This window comes from Hevea brasiliensis, chromosome 4, assembly GCF_030052815.1.
Source record: "Hevea brasiliensis isolate MT/VB/25A 57/8 chromosome 4, ASM3005281v1, whole genome shotgun sequence".
In the NCBI taxonomy this organism is placed as follows: Eukaryota; Viridiplantae; Streptophyta; class Magnoliopsida; order Malpighiales; family Euphorbiaceae; genus Hevea; species Hevea brasiliensis.
Window position 1 is genome coordinate 96,155,531 of NC_079496.1, and position 13,100 is coordinate 96,168,630.

Consider the following 13,100-nt stretch of genomic DNA (forward strand, 5'->3'; position numbering starts at 1 on the left):
TCTCCTTGGTTTACTGAACAATTTTGGGCCTAATCATCTTCCTTTCACCCATGTCATCCCAACACAATGGGGTTTTACATTTTCTGCCATACAAAGCTTCATATGGAGGCATCCCAATGCTTGATTGGTAGCTGTTGTTGTAAGAAAACTCAATCAAAGGCAAGTGTATGTCCCAATTGCCGTCAAACTCAATCACACAAGCATGTCCTCCAAGATCTGAATTACTCTCTCGGACTGGCCATCTTTCTGTGGGTGGAATACCGCGCTGAAGTTCAATCTAGTTCCTAGGGCTCTCTGAAGACTATCCCAGAATCTAGAAGTGAACCTAGGATCTCTATCTGATACGATGGATACTGGCAATCCATGCAGTCTCACAATCTCATCTATATACAACTTGGCCAATTTTTCTAAACTGTAGTCCATCTGAACTGGCAGAAAATGAGCAGACTTGGTCAGTCTATCAACTATGACCCAAACTGCATCATGACTCTTCTGTGTCCTCGGAAGTCCCATCACAAAATCCATTGTTATTCTCTCCCATTTCCATTCCGGTACTGGTAGTGGATGTAACAACCCAGCGGGTACTTGATGCTCTGCCTTTACTTGCTGACAAGTTAGGCATTTGGAAACAAACTCTGCCACGTCTCTTTTCATACCCATCCACTAGTAATGCTCCTTTAGCCCTTTATACATTTTTGTACCACCAGGATGCATGGCAAAAGGAGACTCATGTGCTTTCTTCAAAATGATATGCCTCAAATCAACATCATTAGGAACACACATTCTGCCCTGGTGTAACAGTAGGCCATTATCTCTTATTGAGAATTCTGGTTTCTTGCCCTGTCTTACTTCTTCCAACAGCTTCTGATACTTCTGATCATTTTGAGCAGCCATTCTGAACTGATCACTCAATACTAGCTATACATGCCATACAACTGCTGTCTACCCCTCATCATCAATCTCTAAGCTGGCATGTAATGATGTCATCTCATGTACCATAGACAAAGGAGTAACCCATAGACTTGCCATAGTCTTACGACTTAAGGCGTCAGTGTCACACCTTACCCCTCTGTAAGGCATAACATGATCCCGTAGAATACCTAATGAACTACCAAACTTCACCTACCGATAACTCATTAATTACCCTACAAGGGATTTTAAAACAATTTTCTTATTTTTGATAAGTGATGAGCATTTTCTAATAAGTATTAAATCATTTAATTAAAATTAAAAACTAGTTAAAATTTTTAGCCCATAAAAATTTTGATAGAGTTCCGTCTGTATTTTGAGAAAATACCTAAAACATGTCACACTTTACCCCTCTGTAAGGCATAACATGATCCCGTATAATACCTAATGAACTACCGAACTTCAGCTACCGATAACTCATTAAGTACCCTACAAGGGATTTTAAAACAATTTTCTTATTTTTGATAAGTGATGAGCATTTTCTAATAAGTATAAAATCATTTAATTAAAATTAAAAACTAGTTGAAGTTTTTGGTCTATTTTATTTTTCCGCAAATTTTATAAAAATTTTGACAGAGTTCTGTCTGTGTTTTGAGAAAACAGTTCTTCAAATACCTGAAAAAAAGCACTTCCAATAATTTTCCTCAACAACTTCATCAATTTCACAATCAATCTCAATCAATTTCAACTCATTTCTCAACTTCCAAAAATCAAATCCACCATTTTCAATATCCACATTCATCAAATACCATTAATGAATTTCATTCAATTCAAAATAAATGCTACCATACATATTTCATTAATGACAAAGTAATTTATATACACCATTGCAAAAGTTTACATCAAAAGAAATTCAACTTGAATTTTATTACATACTTTATACAAACTTTGTACAAGCTGCTCAAGATTAATTTTATATGTCCATACATTTATGTGCAATACATACATCAAAATAAATAATTACAGTCAGGGTATAAATTATACCCGATAGAACTTCAGGATGAGTCGCTCGATAATCCTCAGCAGCTCACTCTGCTGCTCTTCTAGCCTCTAAATCTGCGACAGCAATAACAGCTATCGCTGAGTACTAGGACTCAGTGGTACATAACATACTAAAATAATCTTTATGCAGAATTTAAATCACATTTATTCAAAAATTGAACTGAACATGGAGTTAAACACAAAACATGAATTATGAGATTTTATTCCAAATAATTTCATTTCGAAGTATCAAACACATTTCATAAAACCCACAGTTAGATCATGCCATTCGAAACAAATATAATCTCAATAGCCAGAGGCTAAGGAGAAATCACATCACAAGGCTAGCTAGCTCAAATATATGGATATCCATTCAAATCCTCTTCTACTGGCACACCTTAACACTTCTCCAGAGAAGGAATCAAAATTCGAAACTAATTACAACACTAGTCATGCTAGTGAGGTGTTTAAATATATGGTCATGACACTGTGGTTTCAAAACTTATCTTAACAATTTGCTAAACATTGCTATTTCAAATATACATAATAACTTTCACAGTTTAAATCAAAACATCATAAATAATGTCACAAATAAACTTTCAACAATTCAAAGCAAAAGTAAAATGCATATTTCATTCACTTTATCAATGAATTTTAAAGCATAGTGATGTTGTGCACAAACCTCAAGCGAGTCTCCTCTTGGCCTTGACTCGGTTTCTCGGGTTCTTTTTCGGTATTCTTTTCAACTGAAACACATAATTTTACAGTGTTTTAGTACCATAACTTAGCATAAATTAAAAAATAAATTTAACTTCACTTTTACCTAGCTCTAACATGCTAAACTCGACATTCTTGAAATTTTGTGTTTCGGGGTTACAATTCACTACACTATTCAAGTCAAATTGTTGACTTTCTAAGGCTTAATAGGTATGGGAATTCCAACTTCACCCACATACCATATTTTGGTCACTAAATTTATTGGTTTTGGTTGTTTATTCAAATTCTAAGTCTTTTAGGCAAATTTGATAATTTTTAGTTTTAGTGTCTAAGGTTTCACTGTTCCATTGGTCATCTTACTATTAGAATTTGGCAAAACTTTCTTCATAGAAAATGTTCCCTATTATCTTAAGTTTATTCTCCTTTTTGAATCACTCTAATTGGAGTTTTGTTGCTCAAGTTATAGCCATTTGAACCATGGCTACCGGATTGGACTCAACCCAGAATTCTGGGTAATTTTTGGTTCTGGCAGTTTTAGGTCACCAATTTTGGGTGGCCAAATGGAATAATTTGGGTTTGTGTTCTTCATGAAAGTTTTAGATCTATGTCTAAACTATCCACTGGTAAAATTTCAGGTCATTTTGACCTGTCTAGCTCAAGTTATGGCCAAATGAACAAACACTATTCATTTGGTCACTTTGTACAGGGCAGACTGAGATTTTCCAAGTTTGGTCAATTTGTTCACTAGGTTTTGGTCACTTTTTGGGCATGCTTCCTAAATGAAAATTGTGTCATTTAGTGTCTATTTGCATTCCCAATTGCTCTCGTACCAATTGGACTTGTAAATTTTTATTTTTGATCCCTTAAAGGTAACTTGGTCATGCTGATACTCAATCTGAATTTGCTTTTAATTCAAACACACCTAACACACCTCATTAGGTTACAATTGACCATTTCTCTCCTTAAACTAGGTCCAAGACATCATTTACAAGTTTCTCACATTTTTACCTCTAAACCCTAATGTCCAAAACCCTAATTCACACTAATTGTTGCATTTAACCAATTCAATGCTTTTAACTATAATCACTCAACTAATTGAGGTTCATATACTCATTCAAATCCATCAAACCATGCAAATCACACTCCCCATCATGCTAGCCAAAATTTCAGTTTGGTCCTCCACACATATTTTTATTTCATTTCATTAGTTTCGAAGTTCATTTAAGTAACTAAACATGCATTTAAAACAGAAAATTGAGAGTTAGAATACCAACCTTTGTGTAGCAATTTCTAACTCCCTTTTTCTCCAATTTTCTTTCTATTTCTTACTCCTTTATACTCTGTAAGATGCAAAGATGAGGTTTAAGTGGAGAATTTTAGGGGAATCATGTTTAATTTAGGGTTTCAAAAGCTTAGGGAGGTTTATCAATGGTGGAGAATGAAATAAGAGAGAGGGAAGTGAGAGAGTGGGTTTCAGCCAAATGAAGAAGATGAAGGAAAATGAAATTTTTTTTTGTTTCTTTATTTTATGTATTTATCCTCTAATTGACTTAGTCAAATTATTAAATAAATAAAAATTATTTATGACCTCATAGGTGATGTCACCATGATGATGTCACCACCTTTTTAACTTTTCTTTTCTTTTTTTTAAAGTATTTTTCTATTAGTTCTTTAATTTAATCTCGACCCTAAAATTTTCTTTTCTCCGATTTTATTTGACAGTTAGGTTAGGAGTTAGCTCTTGGGGTCAATTGACCAAATTGCCCCTCGCCGGTTCAACCCGATTTGCAAATAATTCAATATTTCCTTTGGCTCTCTGACCTAATTATTTGACTGACTTAATAGTTCTTTTTCATGATTTTCTCTTTTCCACTGTGTTCGTAATGGTCCTAAGGACTGCAGCGTCACATTTTACGATTCGAAATTTGAGTTTAAAACGACTTCGCAGTCCTTCCCGAGAAGGTCACCCATCGCTGTGACTCTCGACTCGTTTAACTTCTTATGTGCTGTTTTTCTTATTTATACTTAACTAATTGAACATTACTAATTACTTGTGTTTATGGCTTCTCTAGTTATCTTAAGTATGGTTCTAATCCTCTTAATTGTCCATACTGACACCGATCACCGAAACAGTGAAATATACCAGGCTATACAAATAGGGGTGTTACAATTCTCCCCCCCTTAAAATAAATTTCGTCTCAAAATTTTACCTGGTATCAATCTCTGAATGGCTGTGGGTGCTGTCTCCTCATGTTCTCCTCTCGTTCTCTAGTAGCCTCCTGGCCTGAATGATGGTTCCACAGGACTTTTACCAACGGTATCTGCTTGTTCCATAGCTGCTTCACCTCATAAGCCAGAATCTCTATGGGTTCTTCTTCATATGTGAGGTATGGATTTACTTCAATTTTCTCTACTGGTAGTACATGAGATGGGTCTGATCGATACCTCCTCAACATAGGCACATGGAAGACATTATGTATCTTCTCCAACTCTGGAGGTAGTGCTAAACAATATGCCAAAGGACCCACTCTTTCCAGAACCTCATATGGCCCTATGAAATGAGGACTCAGTTTCCCCTTTCTTCCGAATCTCATAATTCTCTTCCAAGGAGAAACTTTGAGGAAAACTTTCTCACCCACTGCATACTCAATATCCTTTCTCTTTAGATCAATGTAGGACTTCTGAAGGTCTGATGCAGTCTTAAGTCGATCTCTGATCACCCAGATCTTCTCCTCAGTCTGTTGAAAAATTTCAGGCCCAATCATCTTTCTTTCACCCACGTCATCCCAACACAATGGGGTTCTATATTTTCTGCCATACAAAGCTTCATATGGAGGCATCCCAATGCTTGATTGGTAGCTGTTGTTGTAAGCAAACTCAATCAAAGGCAAGTGTGTATCCCAACTGCCCTCAAATTCAATCACACAAGCCCGTAGCATGTCCTCCAAGATATGAATTACCCTCTCAGACTGGCCATCTGTCTGTGGGTGGAATACAGTATTGAAGTTCAATCTAGTTCCTAGGGCTCTCTAAAGACTACCCCAGAATCTAGAAGTGAACTTAGGATCTCTGTCTGATACGATGGATACTGGTACTCCATGCAGTCTCACAATCTCATCAATGTACAACTTGGCCAATCTTTCTAAACTATAGTCCATTCGAACTGATAGAAAATGAACAGACTTGGTCAGTCTGTCAACAATGACCCATACTGCAACATGACTCTTCTGTGTCCTCGGAAGTCCCATCACAAAATCCATCATTATTCTCTCCCATTTCCATTCAGCATCGGTAGTGGATGTAACAACCAAATGGTACTTGATGCTCTGCCTTCACTTGCTGACAAGTTAGGCATTTAGAAACAAACTCTGCCACATCTCTTTTCATACCCATCCACCAGTAATGTTCCTTTAGCCCTCTATACATTTTTGTGCCACCAGGGTGCATGGCAAAAGGAGACTCATGTGTTTCCTTCAAATGATCTGCCTCAAATCAACATCATTAGGAACACATATTTTGCCCTCGTGTAGCAGTAGACCATCATCTCTAATTGAGAATTTTGGTTTCTTGCCCTGCCGGACTTCTTCCAATAGCTTCTGATATCTTTCATCATTCTGAGCAGCCATACTGATCTGATCAATCAACACTGGCTGTACATGCCATGCAACTGCTGTCTGCCCATTATCATTAATCTCTAAGCTTGCATGTAATGATCTCAACTCATGTACCATAGACAAAAGAGTAACCCATAGACTTGCCATAGTCTTGCGACTTAAGGCGTCAGCCACAACATTAGCTTTCCCTAGCTGATAGTCTATTAGACAATCATAGTCTTTTATCAACTTTAACCATCTCCTCTGTCTCAAATTCAACTCTTTCTGGGTGCCCAAATACTTCAAACTCTTATGATCTGTGTAGATGTAACACTTTTCCCCATACAAATAGTGTCTCCAAATCTTAAGAGCAAACACTATAGCTGCAAGCTCCAAATCATGTGTTGGATAGTTCCTCTCATGCGATTTCAGCTGGCGTGATGCATAGGCAATGACATTTCGATCTTGCATCAATACATAGCCTAACCCATTGTGAGAAGCATCACTATAAACTATGTATTCTTTACCCAGAAGGTAAAGTGAGGACTGGAGCTTCAGTCAAAAATTTCTTCAATTCATCAAAACTCTATTGGTATTTATCCATCCACTGAAATTTCACATCTTTTCTAAGCAACTTGGTTAATGGAGATGTCAACATGGAGAATCCCTTCACAAATCGATGGTAATATCCAGCTAAACTCAGAAAACTACGAATCTCTGTGATATTTCTGGGTGGCCTCCAATTAAGGACAGCTTCAATCTTACTGGGATCTACCTTAATGCCCTCTTCTGATACTACATGCCCCAAGAATGATATTTCTTTCAGCCAAAATTCACACTTCGACAATTTGGCATATAGCTGTTTCTCCCCCAAAGTCTGTAGTATAATCCACAGATGTCTATCATGCTCTTCTGCACTCCTCGAATAGACCAATATATCATCAATAAATACCACAACAAACTGGTCGAGATATGGTATGAAGATAGTGTTCATCAGATCCATAAAAGCAGCTGGAGCATTAGTTAACCCGAATGGCATAACTAAGAACTCATAATGGCCATAGCAGGTTCTAAAGGCAGTTTTAGAAATACTCTGCTCTTGTACTTTCAGCTGATAATAACCTGATCTCAGGTCAATTTTGGAGAACACAGCTGCACCCCTCAATTGATCAAATAAGTCATCAATGCGGGGCAATGGATATCTGTTCTTTATTGTCACCTTATTCAACTGCCGATAATCAATACACAAACGGAGAGTGCCATCTTTCTTCTTTACAAACAACACTGGCGCTTCCCAAGGTGACACACTAGGGCGGATAAAGCCCTTGTCAAGCAATTCTTGCAACTGCACTTTCAACTCTTTCAATTCTGCAAGTGCCATTTTATATGGCGTTATGGAGATTGGGTCCACACCAGGCATAACATCAATCTCAAACTGCACCACTCTTTCTGGAGGTAATCCTAGCAATTCATCAGGAAACACATCCGGAAAGTCACATCTGATAGGGATGTCCTCGGTCGGGCTCCCCACTTGGGTGTCTATCACATGTGCCAAGTATGCTTCACACCCCTTTCTGATCATTCTTCTGGCAAGTGCAGCTGAAATGATGTTTGATGGCAGTAAATGCCTCTCCCCATGTATTGCCACATCACCATACACAGGGAGACCAAAAGTGACTGTCTTCAGTCTACAGTCAATCATGGCGTGATGCCTGGCTAACCAATCCATGCCCAAGATAATATCATACTCTCTGAAGGGCATTTCAATCAAATCTTACAGGAAAACATGTCCTTGGATCACCAAAGGACATTCCTTATAAATTCTGTTGACTCGGACCTCTTGTCCTAACGGACTAGTTACTAGCACTTCAAAACCCATTTGCACACATGGAACAACAAGTGAACTGACTATGCTAGCACAACATATGAATGGGTTGAACCCAGATCAAACAATACAAATACTTCTTGATCAGAGATAGAGAATGTACCAGCTACCACATCAGAAGTCTCAGCCTCTTCTCGCTGTCTCATCGTGTAGACTCTGGCTGAAGCACTTCCTTGTGCTGACTGACCAACCCTACCCTGACTGCCTAAAGTAGTGCCTCTACCTCTGCCTCTTCCTTTACCAATTGATTGTGAACCTTTGGGAGCAGGACTCTGAATAGATCCCTCGACAGTAGTAGGAGCTGGATCATATCTCGGAGCACTAATGCAGTCTTTAGCTATATGGCCCCTGCCTCCACAATTAAAGCAGGCTCCAGTGGCCCAATGACATTCCCCCCTATGAATCTTGCCATAAGTCTCACAGGGGAGGGCAGAATGTGAACCCTTGCTCGACTGCTAACCAAACCTAGGGGGTCTCTGTCCAGAAAATCTGCCCCTACCAAATCTTCCACCTCAACCCCTGCTGGGTCCACTAAATTTCTTCTTCTTTCCAGAGGTACCACCAGAACTCGGTCTACTGACTTTTCCCCCTTGTCTTTCTTTGATTTCTCTGCTTTCTCTGATTTTTCTTTTATTGGGGTCGCCTCTAGTTCAATCCTTTCTAGCTCAAGTGCTTGAGACATGAGTTCTGAAAAATTGCTTTGCCTGAATCCCACTACTTGCATTCTCAAACTGGGCTTCAAACCAGTCTCAAATCTCTTGCATCTTGCCTTGCTGGTAGTAAGGAGACTCCTTGCATAGTGACTTAAGCGGGAGAACTCCCTCTTATACTCTGCCACTGATCTGTTCCCTTGTTTCAAACTCAAAAATTCTTGCAACTTCTGATCAACATATGCATCTGGGATGTATTTCTGTCTAAATTCTCTGATGAAGTCATCCCAGGTCAGTATTGGTGGTTCAGCCAAGCTGTGGGGGATGGTCTTCCACCAATCATACGCATCCCATTGCAGTAGAGACACAGAATATTCAAACTTCAGTTCATCTTGGCAGTGCAGCTTCTTAAATACTCTATCCATCCTTTCAAGACATTGCTCTGCCTCTAAAGGGTCCACTGTACCCCTAAATTCAGTAGCCCCATACTTCAATAATTTATCATATTGTCTGGCTGGAGGCAATGGTTGTGCCACAAGTATCTATACCCCTAGCCATTTGTTGAAACATCGCAGCCATCTACTGTGCAAACTGTGCAGGAAACTGCGACATTTGTGGGACTGGTGCTACTGATCCACTAACATTCTGTAGAGCTGGGGCTTCCCCTTGTGCCTCAGCTTCAACAGATTGCTCAACTGAGCGATCCCCTTCTTCCATTTCTGTCACACCTTACCCCTTTGTAAGGCATAACATGATCCCGTAGAATACCTAATGAACTATCGAACTTCACCTACCGATAACTCATTAAGTACCCTACAAGGGATTTTTAAAAAATTTTCTTATTTTGATAAGCGGTGAGCATTTTCTAATAAGTATTTAAAACATTTAGTTAAAATTAAAACTAGTTAATATTTTTGGTCCATTTTATTTTTTCGCAAATTTTATAAAAATTTTGACAGAGTTCTGTTTGTATTTTGAGAAACCAGTTCTTCAAATACTTGTAAAAAGCACTTCTAAAGATTTTCCTTAACAACTACTTCAATTTCACAATCAAACTCAATCCATTTCAACAACTCCACAATCATTTCATTAGAGATAAAACAATTTGTATACATCCTTACAAAATTTACATCAAAAGAAATACAAACTAAACTTTATTACAAACTTCATACAAATTTTGTACAAGCTGCTCAAGACCCATTTACATGTCCATACATTTATATGCAATACATACATCAAAAGAAATATTTAAAATTAGGGTATAAATTATACCCGATGACTTCAAGCTGATAGCTCCTCACACCTCAGTAGCTCAGTCTGCTGCTCCTCTAGTGTCTATATCTGCGACAGCAATAGAAGCTATCGCTGAGTACTGAACTAAGTGGTGCACAACATATTAAAATAATCTTTATGCAAAACTCAAATCACATTTATTCAAAATTTTGACTGAACATGAGAATTAAGTACAAATCATGCATTATGAGATTTTAATCCAAAACAATTTCATTTTGAAGGATCAAATCACATTTCATAAAACCCACAGTTAGATCATGCCATTCAAAATAAATAGAATCTCAATAGCCAGAGGATAAAGAGAAGTCACATCACAAGGCTAGCTAGCTCAAATATATGGATATCCATTCACATCCTCTTCTACTGGCACACCTCAACACTTCTCTAGAGAAGGAATCAAAATTCGAAACTAATTACCCCCACTAATCGTGCTAGTGAGGTGTTCAAATATATGGCCATGACACTGTGGTTTCAAAACTTATCTTAATAATTTGCTAAACATTATAATTTCAATATACACAATAACTTTCAACAATTTCGATCAAAGCATCATAAATAATGTCTTAATTCACTTTTTCAAATCATTCAAAACAATATGCAGCAAATAATTTACAAAAATTACACGTTGTGCACAAACCTCAAGTGAGTCGCCTCTTGGCCTCTACTCGGTTCCTCAGGTTCTTTCCCGGTATTCTTTCCAACTGAAACACACAATTTCACAATGTTTTAGTACTAGAACTTAACATAAATCCAAAATAAATTTAGCTTCACTTTTACCTAGCTCTAACATACTAAACTTGACGTTCTTGAAATTATGTTTCGAGTTACTATTCATTATACTATTCAAGTTAAATTGTTGACTTTCTAAGGCTTAATAGGTATGGGAACTCCAACTTCACCTACATACCACATTTTGGTCACTAAATTTGTTGGTTTTGGTCATTTTCTCAAAACTTAGGTTTTTTAGGCAAAATTGCCAATTTTCAGTTTTGGAGTCCTAAGTTGCACTGTTTCATTGGTCATTGAACTGTTGGAATTTGGCAAAATTTTTTTCATATAAAATGTTCCCTATTGTCTTAAGTTTATTCTCCTTTTTGAATCACCCCAATTGGAGTTTTGTAGCTCAAGTTATAGCCAAAATACAGTCACTGTTTATGCTGTAGATTTTAGTTTTGCAGATTTATTACTCCAACTTCGTTCAGCAATTTGATCAAGTTATGCCCATAATTTGGTCTAATTTTCTTCAAATGAAATATTCTAATATGTCTTAGGTTTCCATCAGTTTAAGAATCGCCTAAATCGGAGTTTTCTAGAGAGAGTTATAGCCATTGGAACTTTACTGTTCATATGGCAAATCTGCAATTCTGTAGATTCAGTGACTCAATTTTGTTTAGTAATTTGATTGGGTTAATGGCATAATTTGGGTTTGTGTTCTTCATGAAAGTTTTAGATCTATATCTCATCTAACCACTTCTAAAATTTCAGGTCATTTTGACTTGCCTAGCTCGAGTTATGACCAAATAAACAAACACTGTTCATTTGGTCAGTTTGTGCAGGTCAGCCTGCAATTTTTCAACTTTGGTCAATTTGTTCTCTAGGTTTTAGTCAGTTTTTGGGCATGCTTCCTAAATGAAAATTGTGTCATTTAGTGCCTATTTTCATTCCCAATTGGTTCCATACCAATTGGACTTGTAAAATTCCATTTTGGTCCCTCAAAGTTGACTTTTGGTCATGGTGCATACCCAATCCGAATTTTGCTTTGATTCAAACACTTCTAACACACTTAATTAGGTCACAAATGGCCATTTCTTTCCTTAAACTATGTAAAAGACATCATTTAGCACTTTTTCACATTTTTGGTCCCTAAATCCTAATGTCCAAACCCTAATTTCCATGTTAAGCTCATTTCATGCAATTAAACTATATAAACCTCAACTACACCTTCAATCAAGCTTGCCTACCCTTTTAATTGTATCAAAATCCATCAATTTCAAGTTACCTATAAGCTAGCTGAATTTCATTATATTCCTAAATATGTTGTTTTTATTTTATTTTCATCAATACTAGTTCATTTCAAGTGCAAATTCATGAATATAAGGAGAATTGAGAGGATTCTTGACTAACCTTTAAGGAAGTATTCCCAAAGCTTCAATTCTTCCACTTTCTTCTTCCTTTCTATGCACAAGATACTTGTCAAGATCTAAGAACAAAATTTACTTAAGGGAGTTAGGGTATATATATAGAATAAAATCAAGCTTTTAAAAGCTTGAATTGGTTGTTAATGGTGGAAAAGGGATGAAAGAGAGAGGTGGGAGTGATGGGCCGACAATGGGAGGAAGGAAGAAGACCAATTGATTTTTTTTTTTGTTTCTTTTCTTTTTGTCTTTATCTCTTTAGGAAGACCAAAAATCTAAATAAGTAAATAAATTAATTATATTCTTTATGGCATCATGCATGATGTCATCACCTTTTGACTTTTCCATTTTCTTTTTTTTTTTTCTATTTATTTTTCTATTAGTTCATTAATTTAATTCTCAATTCTGAAATTTTCTTTTCTCCGATTTTATTTGACAGTTAGGTCAGGAGTTAGCTCTCGGGGTCAATTAACCAAATTGCCCCTAGCCGGTTCATCCCCGTTTACAATTAATTCAATATTTCTTCCGGCTTACTAACGTAATTATTTGACTGGCTTAACAGTTCTTTTTCATGATTTTCTCTTTTCCACTATGTTTATAAGGGTCCTAAGGACCGCAACGCCACATTTTACGGTTCGAAATTTGAGTTTAAAATAACTTTGTAGTCCTTCCCGAGAAGGTCACCCATCGCTGTGACTCTCAGCTCGTTTAACTTCTTATGTTCTGTTTTTCTTGTTTATACTTAACTAATTGGACATTACTAATTATTTGTGTTTATGGTTCATCTAGTTGTCTTAAATATGATTCTAATCCCCTTAATTGTCTGGACCGACTCCGGTCACCGGAACAGTGAAATTGTCACACCTTACCCCTCCAT